The following is a 15,319-nucleotide window of genomic DNA, read 5'->3' on the forward strand; positions in this document are numbered from 1 at the left end:
AGGGCATCAGCCACATGCTCTGGGGCCGGTTTGAATCCAGCCCAGGCCTGCTAAACAAACAAAAAACAGCCAGGCATTGTGGCAGGCGCCTATAGTCCCAGCTGCTTGGGAGGCTGAGGCAAGAGGATCGGTTGAGCCCAAGAGTTTGAGGTGGCTGTGACTTAAGACCCCACAGCACCTACTGAGGGTGACCAAGTGAGACTCTGTCTCAGAAAAAAAAAATAAAACCTTGGGATAAACCTCATTTGACCAAGAAGTATTATTTCTTTTTTTTTTTTTTTGAGGGAATGAATATTTTTTTTTTTTTATTGTTGGGGATTCATTGAGGGTACAATAAGCCAGGTTACACTGATTGCAATTGTTAGGTAAAGTCCCTCTTGCATTTAATGTAATTTATAAATTTTTAAAAGATGTTTGTTTCAGTATATAAATGAACTTGGTCTGTAATTATTTGGAGGGGTGAGTGGCAGGTTGTGGTACCCTTTTTCTGCTTTACTAGCAATTGGAGTTGGAGTTTTTCTTCTTTCCCTATTCACTCAGAGTTGGCATTATCTATGAAATGATTTGGGCTGATTTTTTTGAGTAGCACTTCTTTGTTTTCTGCAAATTTGGTTTGATATTTTTCTTTACCAAAAAAAGACTTTTAAATAAAAGTGTGAATGTTTAATTAATTTAATTAATTTAAATTAATTTTTTAAATTAATTTAAAAAGCTCAAGCCATATGGGCTTTTTAATATGGGCCATTTGGGCCATTTAATATGGTAGGTCCTGTGGTGAGAGTCTCCCTTCTTTCCTGATCTTGGTGGGTTTTTTTTCTTTTTCCTTGATCACTAAGAGTTTGTCGATTTAGTTTGTCAAACAGACAATTTAGTTTGTCTTTGTTGATTTTCTCTTGTCTGTTTTCTATTTTACTGATTTCTACTCTTATTTTCATTATTTCTTTTCATCTGCTAACTCTATATATAATTTTCTCTTTTCTTGCTTTGTAGGGTGGAATGTTAAAAACTTGATTTTAGATATTTCTTTTTTCTATCATAAGCATTTAAAGATGTAAGCTTCCCTCTAAGCACTTTAGCTTTGTCTCATAAATTTTTGTTATGATGTCTTTTCATTATAATTTAATACAAAGTATTTCCAATTTCCCTTTTCTTCCATACTATTCTTTGAGTTTATTTTGATTGGGGGTATGCTGAATTTCTTGAATATATAAATTAATGTCTTTCACCAAATTTGGAAAATTTCAATCATTTTTCCTTCAGCTAGTTTTTCATGCCTCTGTCTCTTGCTGTAATTCTCTGAAATTCCTATCCCTGTGTTTTAGACCTTTTGATATTGTAACAAGTGTCCCTAAGAGCCGAAGGATTTTTTTCAATCATTATTTCTCTTCCTCTCCAGGTTGCATAATTTCTCTCGACTTATCTTCAAGTTTACTGACCTATTCTTCTGCTGGCTGCATTCAGCTCACAGGCCTACCTACCCAGCAAATTTTTTTTCAGTGGAGAATATTGTGGTCACGTCTCCATAATGACATATCAGTCAATGACAAAACTTATATATCATGTTATCACATGAGATTACGATGGAGCCAAAAAATTCCTATTGTCTGTTAATATCCTGATTATTCTGACCCTGTAAGCCTAAGCTAATGTGTGTGTTTTTGTCTTAATTTTTAACAAAAATGTTAAAATACTGGAAATGTTAAAATCCTAGAGAAGAGGATTTCTAATTCTGTATGTGAATCTGCCCAGGTCTCAGCCTAACCTGATCCTTCCAGGCACAAATCATACCTAAACCAGCATATAGTAGATGCTTCAGAACAGAATCGAGTGTTGAACAAAATGAACAAGCTTCTTGCTTTAACAGGAATAATGCTCCCTAGAATAACACCTTCTTAGGAAAGACCCAAGATGTGTTTTCTGTTTTAAAATAGAACAAAAAAGCTTGAAGAATAAGTACATAAAGAAAGAAAATACTTTCAACAGCATTATGGTGTGTTTGTGTTTTAAGCTATATGTTATTACAAAAGAATCAAAAAGTTTTTTAAAAGTTTACAAAGTAATTTAGTATAGCCTAAGTGTGCAGTGTTTATAAAGTCTTCAGTAGTATATGCTGACGCTCTAGCCCTTCACATTCACTCATCACTCACCCAGAGCAACTTGCCGTTCTGCAAACTCCATTCAAGCTAAGTGTCTTATACAGGTGCACCATATTTTACTTTTCATATCCTATTTCTACTGTACCTTTTCTACATTTAGATACACAGATACTTACCATTGTGTTACATCTGCTGACAGTATTCAGTACAGTAACATGTTTTACAGGTTTGTAGCTTAGAAACAATAGCCTGGTGTGTAGTAGGCTGTGCAATCTAGATTGGTGTTAAGTATATCCGTGATGTTTGCACCACAATGAAATCACCCGATGACGCAACACATAATAGTACTTAGCATTTTGGAAATTTCCACTTGGTTCTTTTTATTTATTTTTTTTTTCTGTGAATTCTGCTAAGAAGTATCATTTCCGCGCCCCCGCAACCCCAGCATATGGGGCTGGTGCCCTACTCCTTTGAGCCACAGGTGCTGCCCCGTTTTTGCTTATTTGTTTATTTTTTATGCCTCTATTTTCTCATGGGATTGCTCTCCTTTCATTCTTTTCAGGGGTTTTCTTTTTTATGTCATGTTGCATAGTTGTAACAGCTTCATCGCAGTCTCTGACAGTCCCGATATCTAGATGCATCTCAAAGATGATAGCTGTTTGTTCTCTTCTCACTGAAGAATGAAACCCATATTCTTGATTCTTTACCTGTAGAATAATTTTCTACTGTATTCTTAACACTGTGAAAGTTATGTCCTGCAGACCATGGTTTCTGTAAAAACCAGTCTGATTTGGACAATAAGATCTGTCTCATTTCTGAGTGGTAATTCAAAGCTCAGTTCTATGTTCTGAGCCTTTTGTAATCTGTTTTAGGTCTTGCTTATGTATTTATGGTTCATGGGTTAGTATGAATGGGTTTTGACTTGTCCAGTCTTTTTGATGCAATTCTTTAAACTTTTGTTTGGGTCTTTCCTAAGGAGGCATTATTCTAGGGGATATTATTCCTGTGAAAGAAAGAAACTTGTGTATGTTGTTCAAAGCTCAGTTCTGTTCTGCAGAGACTGCCGTGTGCTGGTTTAGGTAGGATTTATGCATGCAAGGATCAGGAGTTAGGCTGAGATCTGTGCTGATTCACACACAGAATCAGAAATCCTCCCCTCCAGCTTTCTGCTTTCCAGGATTTCCCCTTAACACGTGTTCTTGGGCTTGTGAAGGCCTCTGTCTTGATTTCTGCTGCACCTGCTTTTAGAGCAGAGCCACAAAGAAAAATTAAATTAACAAATAATTTAATAAAACTAAATTAATAAATAAACAGGAAACTCACCTTATGTGAAACTTCATTTAGTTTTTCCTCTCTTTTACAATCTGTCTGCTTTTGTTTCTCATCTGAATCCTGGAAGAATTCAGAACATTTTTTTATTGTTGTTCAGAGTTTTGCCTTGTAATCAGTGAGAGAAATGGGCTGTGGTGGAATTAGTATCTGAGATATTTGTCTTTGTTTAAAGATAGCCTTTGCCTTTGTGCTAATATGATAAGACTTGGGTAAATATTTTTATTAACCCATTTTATTAGAACTCCATAAGCATGCTGTCACTGTGTGACCCCAGAAAGTCTGTCACATATCACCTTTTCAAACCTAAATCTTCACAGAATTCTTTCTCCTGGAAGTTCAGTAAATTCTTCAGAATAGACTTCCATGATAAAAATTCTGTTCCAGTTTTTCCTAGAATATGGTAGGTGTTTGGATCCACAATTTCAGTTCTCCCTTCTCCTTATAAAAACACTCATTATTGTATCTTCCAATACTTTTGTCTGTTCCAGGGTTTGATTTATTTCATTCCCAATACTGAAAATTTTCATATGGAATTTCTGCTTGCTCTCCATTATATTTTACATGCCCACTGATTGTTTTTAATCTCTTCCATGTCAAATCACTGTCATTATCCCAATACTTTCCTCTATTTCAGAAGTTTTTAACACATCTATCCAATCCTTTCTAATTCAAATATGTTTATTAATTCCATGTTAAGCACCTTCAGTTTGTTTCCTTAGCCCTGAAACCTTCCATTTAATCTCTTTCTACTACTCAATTGTTTTATTTGTTTATTTCTTTTTTACTGAAGTTCTGTTCTTTCTTTTATGGTCATGGTTGGTACAGTGGGTTGAATACTGTTTCCTCAAAATTTATTTTTGGAACCTTGGAATATGCCTTTATTTGGAAGTAGAATCTTTACATCTGTAAATAAGCTAAGAATTGAGATAAGATTGTGCTGGATTAGCATGGAGCCCATGTACCATGAGAGTGCCCTTATAAGAAACAGCAAAAGACACACATAGAGACACAGAGAGCAAAGCCAGGTGAAGATGAGTCCAGCCAAGGAAAGCCAAGGATTTCTGATCCAGACCAGAAGCCCCAAGCAAGGGACATAGGAGAGTTTCTGCCTCAGAAGACTCTGGAGAACACCAACCCTGGTGACACTTGATTTTGGACTTCTGAACAGTGATAAAAATAGATTCTTATATTTTAAAACTACCTAGTTGTAGTAATTTGTTATGGCAGTCCTAGGAAACTAATACAGATTTTGATACTGGAAAGTGGGATGCTCCTGTAAGAAATACCGAAAACATGTGGAAGTGGCTTTGCAACTGAGGAAATGGAAGGAGGCTGGAAGAATTTGAGGCACTTCATAGGAGGGAAAAAAAGTCTAGATTGTAGGATCAAATGGGGGGTCTAATTTGAGTTCTTCGAGGATTCTTCATACTTCTTTCCAAAGAGGTTGTATTAGTTTGCAGTCCCTCCAGCGGTAATGGATTGACAAACTGTGGTGTATGTATAACGTGGAATACTATTCAGCCATTAAAACAGATGGAGACATTACGTCTTTTGTATTAGCCTGGATGGAGTTGAAACACATTCTTCTTAGTAAAGTATCACAAGAATGGAGAAGCAATTATCCAATGTACTCAATTCTAATATGACACCAATAGATGTCATATTACTGGGGAGCGGGAAGGTTGGAGGGGGGACAGGGGAGGAAGGAAGAAGATTGATGTGGGTCCACTTAGTGGGCACAACGTGGGGGTGTATGGCACACCTCTTGGGGGCAGGACGCAATTATAAGAGGGACTTTACCTAACAAATGCAAACATTATAACCTAGTTCTTTGTATACGCAAATTAACCTGACATTAAAAAAAAAAAGTCTAGATTGCCTTGAAAAGATGGGTGGTAGAAACATGGGTGTTAAAGCCAACTCCAATAAGTGTGAGATGAGAAGCACAGTAGAAAAAGCATCTATGACACCTCAGAATCGCATCACAAACTGAATTTTGGTTGAGATAACGACATTAAAGATGTTTCTGGTGTGATCTCAGAAAAGAATGAGGGGCATGTTATTGCAAACCCAAAAAAATACAATTCTTGTTATGAAATGACAGAAATCTTGACTGAACAGTGTTGTACAGTTGGGTGTAAAACAGAATTTATAAGTGATGAAGTTGGATGTTTAGCTGCAACTATTTCTAAGTCAAGTGTGGGAGGTGGGGCATGATTGCTACATGCTGCTTGTAGTAAATTGTAACAGGGAGAAGCACGCATTGAGGGGAAACTGCCAAGTAAAAAGCAACCTTAATGGCAGGAGATGAAAAATTCTCAGCCTATCAGGTAACATGCTCTAGAAATAAGATCAAAGGGTCTGAACAATCTTTTGCTGGAAAGATTACATATGTAACTCAATAATCAGATAAACTTTCTCAGCAGAAGCCAGAAATTGAGTTCAGGTTATTCATGAAAAAACCAGCGAAGACCCTAATGTCTGATTGCGTGGACCGCCCTGAAGTGCATGAGAGACCAAGAAGCTTTTGAGCCTGTTACACCAGCAAAAATTACTGCCAGCCTGAACTGAAAGAGACAGAGATGAGATAAAATGAAGGAAGGCCGTTAGGCTTCTGGGAATCTACTAATAAGAAATTCTTTAATCATTTTTTATGTTAGTATTTTTTATTTAGCCTTTATGCTATTTCTTTTTATCTGAATTATTTTTCATTTGTTCTATCAAGACCTTCTATTTGATATGAATAATTTCAGAGGACTCTTTCTTTCATGTTACTGAAAACCAATATTCAATTCCTCAGAGCTTGTATAAATATTTTCATTTCTCTGATTGCGCCTGAAGGGAAAGAGCTAAGTTCAGTTGTGGACAATCACAGGTAGATGACCTTGCCTCTGTGCTGTCTTGAATAACTTTGTTAAAAATTCCACTGTATAGGAACTTAGTAAGTACCTCGTGAAAGAGGATATCCAAATGAACAAGAAACGTGGCTAAAATTGAAAAGCCCGAGTTAGCAGGGATCCAGAACAATCAATTCATTGTTGGTGTAAACCACCAACTATCTTGAAAAATTGTTTGTCAGTATCTACCTATATGTTAGGTAATATATCATGTGCATATTCTTATGACCCAGCAATACAAGTTCTAGATAAATTCCAAACAGAAATGTAATCATGTGTTCACCAAAAGACATGTAAGATACGTTCATAGCATTTCTAAACTGGAAACTGCTCAAATAACCTCAACTATGAAATGGAGGGGTGGGGGGGAGAGAATGTGGTATGCTCGCACCATAGACTACCATACAGTAATAAGAATGGACAAACTGAAACCACACAGAATATGGACAAATCTTACATACATAACATTGAGCAAAAAAGAGAGAAAGAATCTATTATATGATTCCTCCATTTATATAAAGTTCAAAAACCTTGAAACTAATCTGCGGAGTTAAAAGTTAGGATAAAGGTTACTCTTGGGAGAGAGAGATAATGACCAGGAGGGAGCCCAGGAGATTTCCGACGTGCTAACAGTCTTCCCTTTCTTGGCGGGATTGCTAGTTACATGGGTGTCTTCACTTTGTAAAAACTAATTGAGATACACGTATGATTTATTCATTTCCTGAATGTATGTTATACCTTAACAAAGATGGGGTATTTTTGTGCTGTTCCATTTTAAGCTCAGTGCCTTAGTTTATTCCTCCTAGTTAGGCCATCATTTTTTGTTTATTTGTTTTTACATGAACTGCTCCTAGGATGTAGCTTGCTGTCTTTCACCAGCTTCCACTCTCAATCTCCTCCTGCTCGGGATTCCATTTTTTGTTTGTAGAAAGGAGTTTCACATGCAACTCTCTGCCTTCAGATGACGTCACTTTTTCCCTGTAGCATCCTTTGTCTAGATTTCTTAACAATTTTGAAGATCAGTTAATTTACATGATTATCATCATTTCTCAAACTTCTTTACCCACATTAATTACCTCTCAGTAGTAAGTCCTGGCAGACTCGCCTGCTTCTGGTGCATTGGCAAAAAGTGGCTTATATTTTATACTCTCAAAGAGTTCAGTGTGGTTTCTACTAGCTAACCAGACATTTCTGCAGTTATTTTTCTTCAAATTGTGGTGACTGTGTGTGAAAACAAAAGAGCAGAGTGAAGATAGTAGAAACCAGTGGTATTTCTATGATTTAAATTATTCCCCTGTCCTCATCCTGCTTACCGGATGGAAGAAGTGGGGGGGGGGGCGGTCTTCATAATGTCTGTCATATTTTATCTTCCTTTCCCTGGTTTAATTATATATCTATTTGTTTGATTCCTGATGCCATATTAATTATATTTTTGTACTGTCTGTAGTTGTTTCTATTTTAAACATGTTTATTTACTTATTTATTTTGAAGAAGAAAGGAATCTATTCTGTAACTTTTTCCTGCCAGCTTATCCCAGAAAGCACAGGCCAAGTCAGAGTGATTTTATATTCTAAGATGCATCACTAGTTAGTTGATTAAAAATACTTGTATAACCCCCCACAAATAAAAGTAACACAGGCACACAGCAAATAAAGTTTTTTTCTGTTGAAGACACCTGATAATAATTGACCCAAGGTATTATGTAGCATAGTGGTTCTCAACCTTCTAATGCTGAGATCCTTTAATACAGTTCCTCATGTTGTGGTGACCCCCAATCATAAAATTATTTTCATTGCTACTTCATAACTGTAATTTTGCTACTGTTATGAATCATAATGTAAATATATGATATGCAGGATGTATCTTCTTGTTACAGAGGGGTTGCGACCCACGTTGAGAACCGCTGATGTAGTAGACTTCTGAGTCCAGACCCTAAGAAATAAGAACATCTCCCTCTCCTCAAAGGATATTTAAATACATTAAATATATAAAACTTATTTTCTTTTTTTGTTTTGTGTAGAGTAGATCCCCAAGTTACAAACATCCAAGTGACATAGGACTCAACACTTATGAATAGGAGCAATTACAGGTAATCGGGAAATGTACATGTTCCAACTTCCAAACAAATTCAACATAAGAACACCTGTAAAACCTGTCTGCTTCCTTTATTTATTTGTTTTTTTTTTTTGCATATTTCTCCTGGAAGACAATGACAGCATCTAATTTACTGTTCAGTGCCCCACTCTTCCCACTAGGACCTTGGACACGTCCTTTTCTAAATAAATATTTGTGGCTGAATAAATAAATTAGTAAATGGAAACGTAATCATAACAAAATAGAAACATAGCATGCTATGTTAAAGGAGAAAGATGGAAAAAACATCTTTTCACCACTCTTTTACACTTTTTAAGCAGTTTGCTAGCATTGTGCCAGAAAGCAAACATTTATTTAACAAGTTAGAAAAAGAAAAACCTAAGAAAAAAATGATTAAATAGATATCAGAATTGAATGGAAAATAAACAAATGAATGATAATTTGATAAATAAAGCCATAAACTGGCTCTTTGAAGATGCCACAAAATGAACAAAGAAATAGCTTGGAAGTTTCACCAGTGAAAGGATTGAGAGCAGCTTGATATTGAGACATTTGAAAAATTTGAACATTTTGCCAATAGTAAATGTAATTTTCTAGTAAGACACCCATTTCCAAAGCTACTTCAAGAAGAGGAAGAATAAGTGAGCTTGTTAACGTACTCTCACAAAAGGCACAAGTTCCAGATGATTTCATAACAGAGTTATTTCAAATCCTTAAGGAATAAATAATTCTTCTACTTAAACATTTCCAGCTCATAAAAAAGAAGGATCTCAACTATACGTGTACTTTGTGAGTTTAGCATATTTATACCAAAACATTAAAATAGCTGATAGTTATAAAGAGTTTTCCGGATACCAAGAAATATTGTAAGTGCTCTAGGACTGCAACTCATTTAATTCTCACAAAATGCTTATGAGATAGACAGAGTATTATCCCCTTTTAACAGATGAGAAAACTTAGACCCAGAGAAGCAACTTCTTCAAGATCCCATGGTTAGTAATGTTGGACTAGGCTGGACCCCAGGTAACTTGCTGGTAGAAGACAAGCTATTAACCAGGACGTTGCCAGCCTCCAGTGGAAAATGGTAAGGGGAGTGGTGCCTGTGGCTCAGAGGAGTAGACGCCAGCCCCATATGCTGGAGGTGGCGGGTTCAAACCCAGCCCCGGCCAATTCATAATTGCCAAGCCGTGGAAGCAGCCCAAGTACCCATTGATCCATGAATGGATTAATAAACTGTGGTATATGTACACCATGGAATATTATGCAGCCTTAAAAAATATGGAGACTTTACCTCTTTCATGTTTACATGGATGGAGCTGGAATTACCTGCCCTTCAGAGTAGAGTATAAATGTCTTAATAATTAAGTGAGGTGAAGGCTATGCTAACCAGTTTGATGTAAGCATTCTAAATTGTATATAAAATCAGCACATTGTGCCCCATAAATGCATTAATTTACACAGTTATGATTTAATAAAAAAAAAAGTTTAGAGGGAAAAAAGATTTTTCTCTTTGGCTTTTGCTTACAATGTGGTTGCTGTGATGCACCCAGATACAATTTTCTTCCTCCTCTCTTCTTTTTTTTTTGAATAAAGCTTTGGCTTTTTAAATATGTGATTCTTCATTTTTACTGATTTAGAAAAATTCTCAGACATTATTTCCAAGTATTGCTTCGATCCTGTTCTCCCTATTCTCTTTCTGGGACTCCAGTTACAAATACAGTAGCACCCCCTTATCCACGGTTTCACTTTCCACGTTTCAGTCATCAGCAGTTAACCATGGTTTGGAAATATTAAGTGAAAAAATTCCAGAAATAAACCATTCAAAGTTTTAATTTGCTTACTGTTCTGAATAAAGTGTTGCGAACTCCCCTGCTCCACCCTCCTGGGAACATGAGTCATTCTGTGTCCAGGGTATGCTGCGTATACATGCTATCCGCCTGTCAGTGACTGAGGAGCCATCTCTGTTATCAGACTGACTATCATGATATTGCATCTTCAGTTATCCATATTTTACTTAATAAGAGCCCCAAGTGCAAGGGAAGTGATGTTGGTAAGTTATTATAATTGCTATATTTTGTTATTGGTTATTGTTAACCTCTTACCATGCTTAATTTATAAATTAAACTTTATCGTAGACAAGCATGAAAGGAAAAATACACAGTATCTATAGAGTTCAGCACTATTTGTGGGTTTCAGGTTTCTACTGGAAGTCTCAGAACATATCCCCCAGTGGATAATGGGGGGGGCTGCTGTATGTCATACCCTCTCCCCATATTTGCGCCCACTCAGCTTTCTTCTCTTCTTTATTGTCTACCATAATGCCTCTCATGCTTCATTCTATTTTTTTTCTGACTTAGCTTCAAGGCCATTAATTCTATATTCAGCTTTGACTTGGTTCTTTGCTTTTTGAAGTTTCCAGGTGCACCCCAAATTCTCAAGCTTGTTTTTTATGCCTTAGAACATGATAAGCAAAATTATTTAAAAATCAATTTCTGATAATTCCATTACTGTGACTACTTGGTCTACTTCTATGTCTGTTATTTCTCTAAAATTTTGCTTCAGTTCCCTTTTCTGCCCATGTGCATGGTTATTTTTGATGGAGTACTTGAAATCATACATTAAAAAATCTAAAATAATTCCAAACCTAGTATGATGTTATTTTCCTTCACAGAAGATTCACATTCGCTTCTCTCTAGTGGTAAAGGACTAACAATCTCAGATCATTTCAATGATCTCAATCATTCAATCTTCAAATCTCTTTTCAATTCTGGAATATGCACACTTAAACTGTCATTTAGTTCCTAGAAGGGACAGATTACTTTCACTACATCCTAATCCTTATAGTGCGACCCTTTGAGGTCTTGACCCAAAGCACTGAAGGACTGACAAATCCCCTTTCTTTTGACAGCCCCTTAGTCTCCATTGTTTTAACTTTTATAACTGCACAATCTCAGGCTCTCAGGCATCTTTCAAGAATTGACAAATGGCCCTAGAGAAAAAGTACCCCAAGTAAAGGCTTCACTTCCTAGGTTTCCTTTTTCTCCTGGATCCTGACACCAGAGTTCTTCACTATTTTATCATATTGTCCACAATGTGATATTTTCTATTCTTCGCATAGGAATTTTCTATTCTTCACAATGGGAATTTTCTTCTAAATTTCATATAGTCTCCTGTTACGGATAAACATTTCTCTTTTTTACTTCAAACTCCTAAACTCTCTTCATCATATATATATATATTCAAGGTTATAGAATATATATACACCTAAAGTCTCTTCATTTCTCACACACACACACACACACATACACACACACACATATCAACTACAATATGGCTGGATAAAACGTTCTGGCAAAGCAATCACAGAACTACCCTGTAAATTTTAGCTTAAAAAAGGTCAAAGAATTTTAAAATTGCATTTCTAGTTCTCCAAGTGTCCTAGCACATTTTGTGTTGCTGTAATGGAATAGACTGGGTAATTTATAAGGAACAGAGATTTATTTCCTCGCACATCTGGGGACTGGGAAGCCAAAGACCAAGCTGCTAGAATTTGCCCAGGGCCTCTTTTGCTGCCTCATAATGTATTGAAAGGGCAAAGAGAGAGAGAGAAGAGAAAAGGGCTGAACTTCTCCTTTTATAAGGGACCCACTCTCATGGTAACAGCACTAATCCATACATGCAGGCAGAGCACATGTGGCCTAATCACACCTTCAAAACTCCCACCTCTCCACACTGTTACATTGGAGATTAAGTCTCTACTACATGAACTTTGAGGATACATTCAAACCATAGTGCCAAGGTAAGATTCAGGCAGAAATACAGTATTTACTTTTGAGGCTGTATAAAGTGATCCTTTGTTCATTATGACTAATTTTGTTATGCCAACTGATCTTAGCAAGCTTTTCAGCATGTTGTTGTCTTATGAACAATACAATCATTGATAGACAAAGACAAGCCAAGCATAAAATAATCTTTAATAGAAAGTACTTTAGAATCACATTTTGTCATACAATGGTCTGCTTTTTGTCAGATAGTCAGGATGTGGTGGTTAAAAGTATAACCATTAGCAACAAAAATACCTGTGCTTAAATTCTAGCCCTGGCCCTTGCTGGGTCAAATTAATCTGCCCAATACTTAGTTTTCTCATTTGTAACATGAAAATATAATATTACATACTTAATCAGGAATATATCAAGAGTAAAGAAAAATACTTCCTAGGAATGATTTATTTAGCACAGTTCTTGGTCTATAGTAAATATTCAATGAAGAGTATTCATTATTAGTCATTATACTAGACCGCAATTTCTCAACCGTGACTCTATATTTGGACTGGACAACGCTTTACTAAGGAACTGTCCTGCATGTTGTTCACAAGCATCTTGACCTCTATCTCCTAGAGGCCAGTGGCACCCCGTCAATGTGACAACCAAAAATGTCTCCAGATATTGAAAAATTGCCCCTAGCACTCTAGGAGGCCAAGGTGGGTAGATTGCTTGCACTCAGGAGTTTGAGACCAGCCTGAGTAAGAGTGAGACACCACCTATATTAAAAATAGAACATTTAGCCAGGCCTGTGGTATGCAGCAGTAGTCCCAGCTACTTGAGAACCTGAAGCAAGAGGATCGCTTGAGCCCAAGAGTTTGAGGTTGCCGTGAGCTATGATGATGCCACCACACTCAACCCCGGGGCAACAGAGTGAGACTCTGAGACAGGTGAGAACCTCTGTGCTGAACAGTTATGTACATACAGAAGAGTCATCATATTCAAAAGGAAGGAATATTGAACTTGGAGTTAACATATCTGAATACATTTCTTATATTTTCCCATTATTAATTCTATGAACTGTAGAAAATTCTCTGATAACTCTTCATCTCAGTTTCCCCACTATGTATCTGTACCTATATATAGGCAGACCTCATTTTATTGCACTTTGCTTTATAAACTTCACAGATTTTGCATTTTTTACAAATTGAAGCTTTGTGGTAACCCTCCATTGAGCTAGTTTGTGGGTGCCATTTCACCCAGCAGCATGGGTTCACTTCATGTCTGTGTGTCAGCATTTTTTAACAATAAAAAGTGCTTTTTAATTAAGGCATATTCATTGTTTTCTCGATGTATAATAATACATCGAATTAATGTATTAGCTGATCACCAACATCAGTGCCACTGGGCAATTAATAGACTACAGTATAGTAAGCACTGAGAAGCAAAAAAAGCAAAATTGTGTGACTTACTTTATGGCTATAATGGCTCTATTGCTGTGGTCTGGAACCCAACCCGCAGGTTCCCCCAAGGTGTGCCTGTTGCCACATACACTTGTATGTATATAAATATGAGAGAATTAATACAAAGCCTGTTGATGCTGTGGTATTTTTCCTTATACTGAAAAGGATTATACATAAACTGTGAACAATAGCACTTCAAACTTTCTCAAAAATGCCATTGAACTGGTAGAAAAGAAAATTAAAATTGTCTACCTATTGATCACCAACACTTTACTCTCCAATTTTGAGTCCTACAGAAACAGAAAAATTGGCCATCATACAAACTCTTACATTGAAATTGAATTTTACTAAGAAGTTAATCCTCAAGGCAGCAGGTAGATATAAGTCCTGTAGAGCCAAAATAACCCTTGGAGCCCCATTAGAAAGGTGCTAAACTGGAAAACTGTAAAAGACCTTTCCGTAATTAAAACATATCCAGAATTCTGTCCTGTATTGGAGCAGATAGCTACTTCTTTCCTCATGCTCCAGATGAAGCGTTTGACGCATGTTTTTGTTTTTATTTTACAGTACATGTAACAGCTACACTAACCCTCTAATTGGAAAAATATTCAATGATGAAAAAGGCCCAAGAGAAAGGGGCCATGCAGTGAAGGTGGCAGAGAACGAGTGACGTGCTGAGTGTGGCTGAGGGGATAAAGGTTCGGGTCTCTTTTCTCTTTTTCATTCTGAGGCCTCTCCTCTTTCTGTGGGATAATGGGGACTATCACACACTGTTTGTCTGTGTGCCCATATAGTATTTACTGAACTACCCAGATCATGTTGGATTTAAGTCATTCCCTTGTGTTGACGGCCCTCTTCTGAATATTCTTCTGTTCTTCCGTGCCTTTGAACATACTGTTACACTCGCTTGGAAAATATTCCCCCTCGATCCACTTAATGAGCTCTTAGTTGTCTATTAATTTCCTACGGCTGTTGTAACAAACTACATCAAACTGCTGTTTAAAACAACAAAAATATATTGTCTCACCATTCTGGAGGCTAGAAGTCTGAAATGAAGGTGTTGGCAGAGTCACGCTCCTTCTAAAACCAGCAGGGGAGATTCCTCCCTTGACTCGGTGAGCTTCTCAGGCTGGCCTTTGATCCTGGCATCTCTTAGCTTGTCTCTGTTGTCACAGGGCCATATTCTTCTGAGTGCCTCTGTTTCTGTGTCTCTTCATCTCATAAGGACCGCAGGCTTACTGGATCAGAGCCAACCTATTCCACTACAACCTTTTCCCAGCTAATCATGTCTATGACAACTCTATTTTCAAGTAAGATCACACTCTGAGGTCCCAGGAATGGCATAGATTTGGGGAAACTCTATTCAACCCAGTAGAGCATCTCTTGGCAGTTTCTTCAGAGATGATCCCATTTGTAAAAAGAATGTAGGTGTATTTTCAAATCACCACTTTGGACATTCTTTTGTCAAAGCACCATAGCCACGGCTTCGCTCTCTGGCTCTCTCTCCCCTATTAGGCTGAGACTGTTAAGGAGAGGAAACATATTCTATTCACCTTTAAATGCGCATTTTATAAAATAAAAGGAATGAATTACCTTTCAGCTGGGTCCTAAAGGCCCTACAGATGTAAAGACATATGAAGACACCCTCCCTCAAACCCCAACTAAAGAAAAGTGGA

This window comes from Nycticebus coucang, chromosome 8 (assembly GCF_027406575.1).
Source record: "Nycticebus coucang isolate mNycCou1 chromosome 8, mNycCou1.pri, whole genome shotgun sequence".
In the NCBI taxonomy this organism is placed as follows: domain Eukaryota; kingdom Metazoa; phylum Chordata; class Mammalia; order Primates; family Lorisidae; genus Nycticebus; species Nycticebus coucang.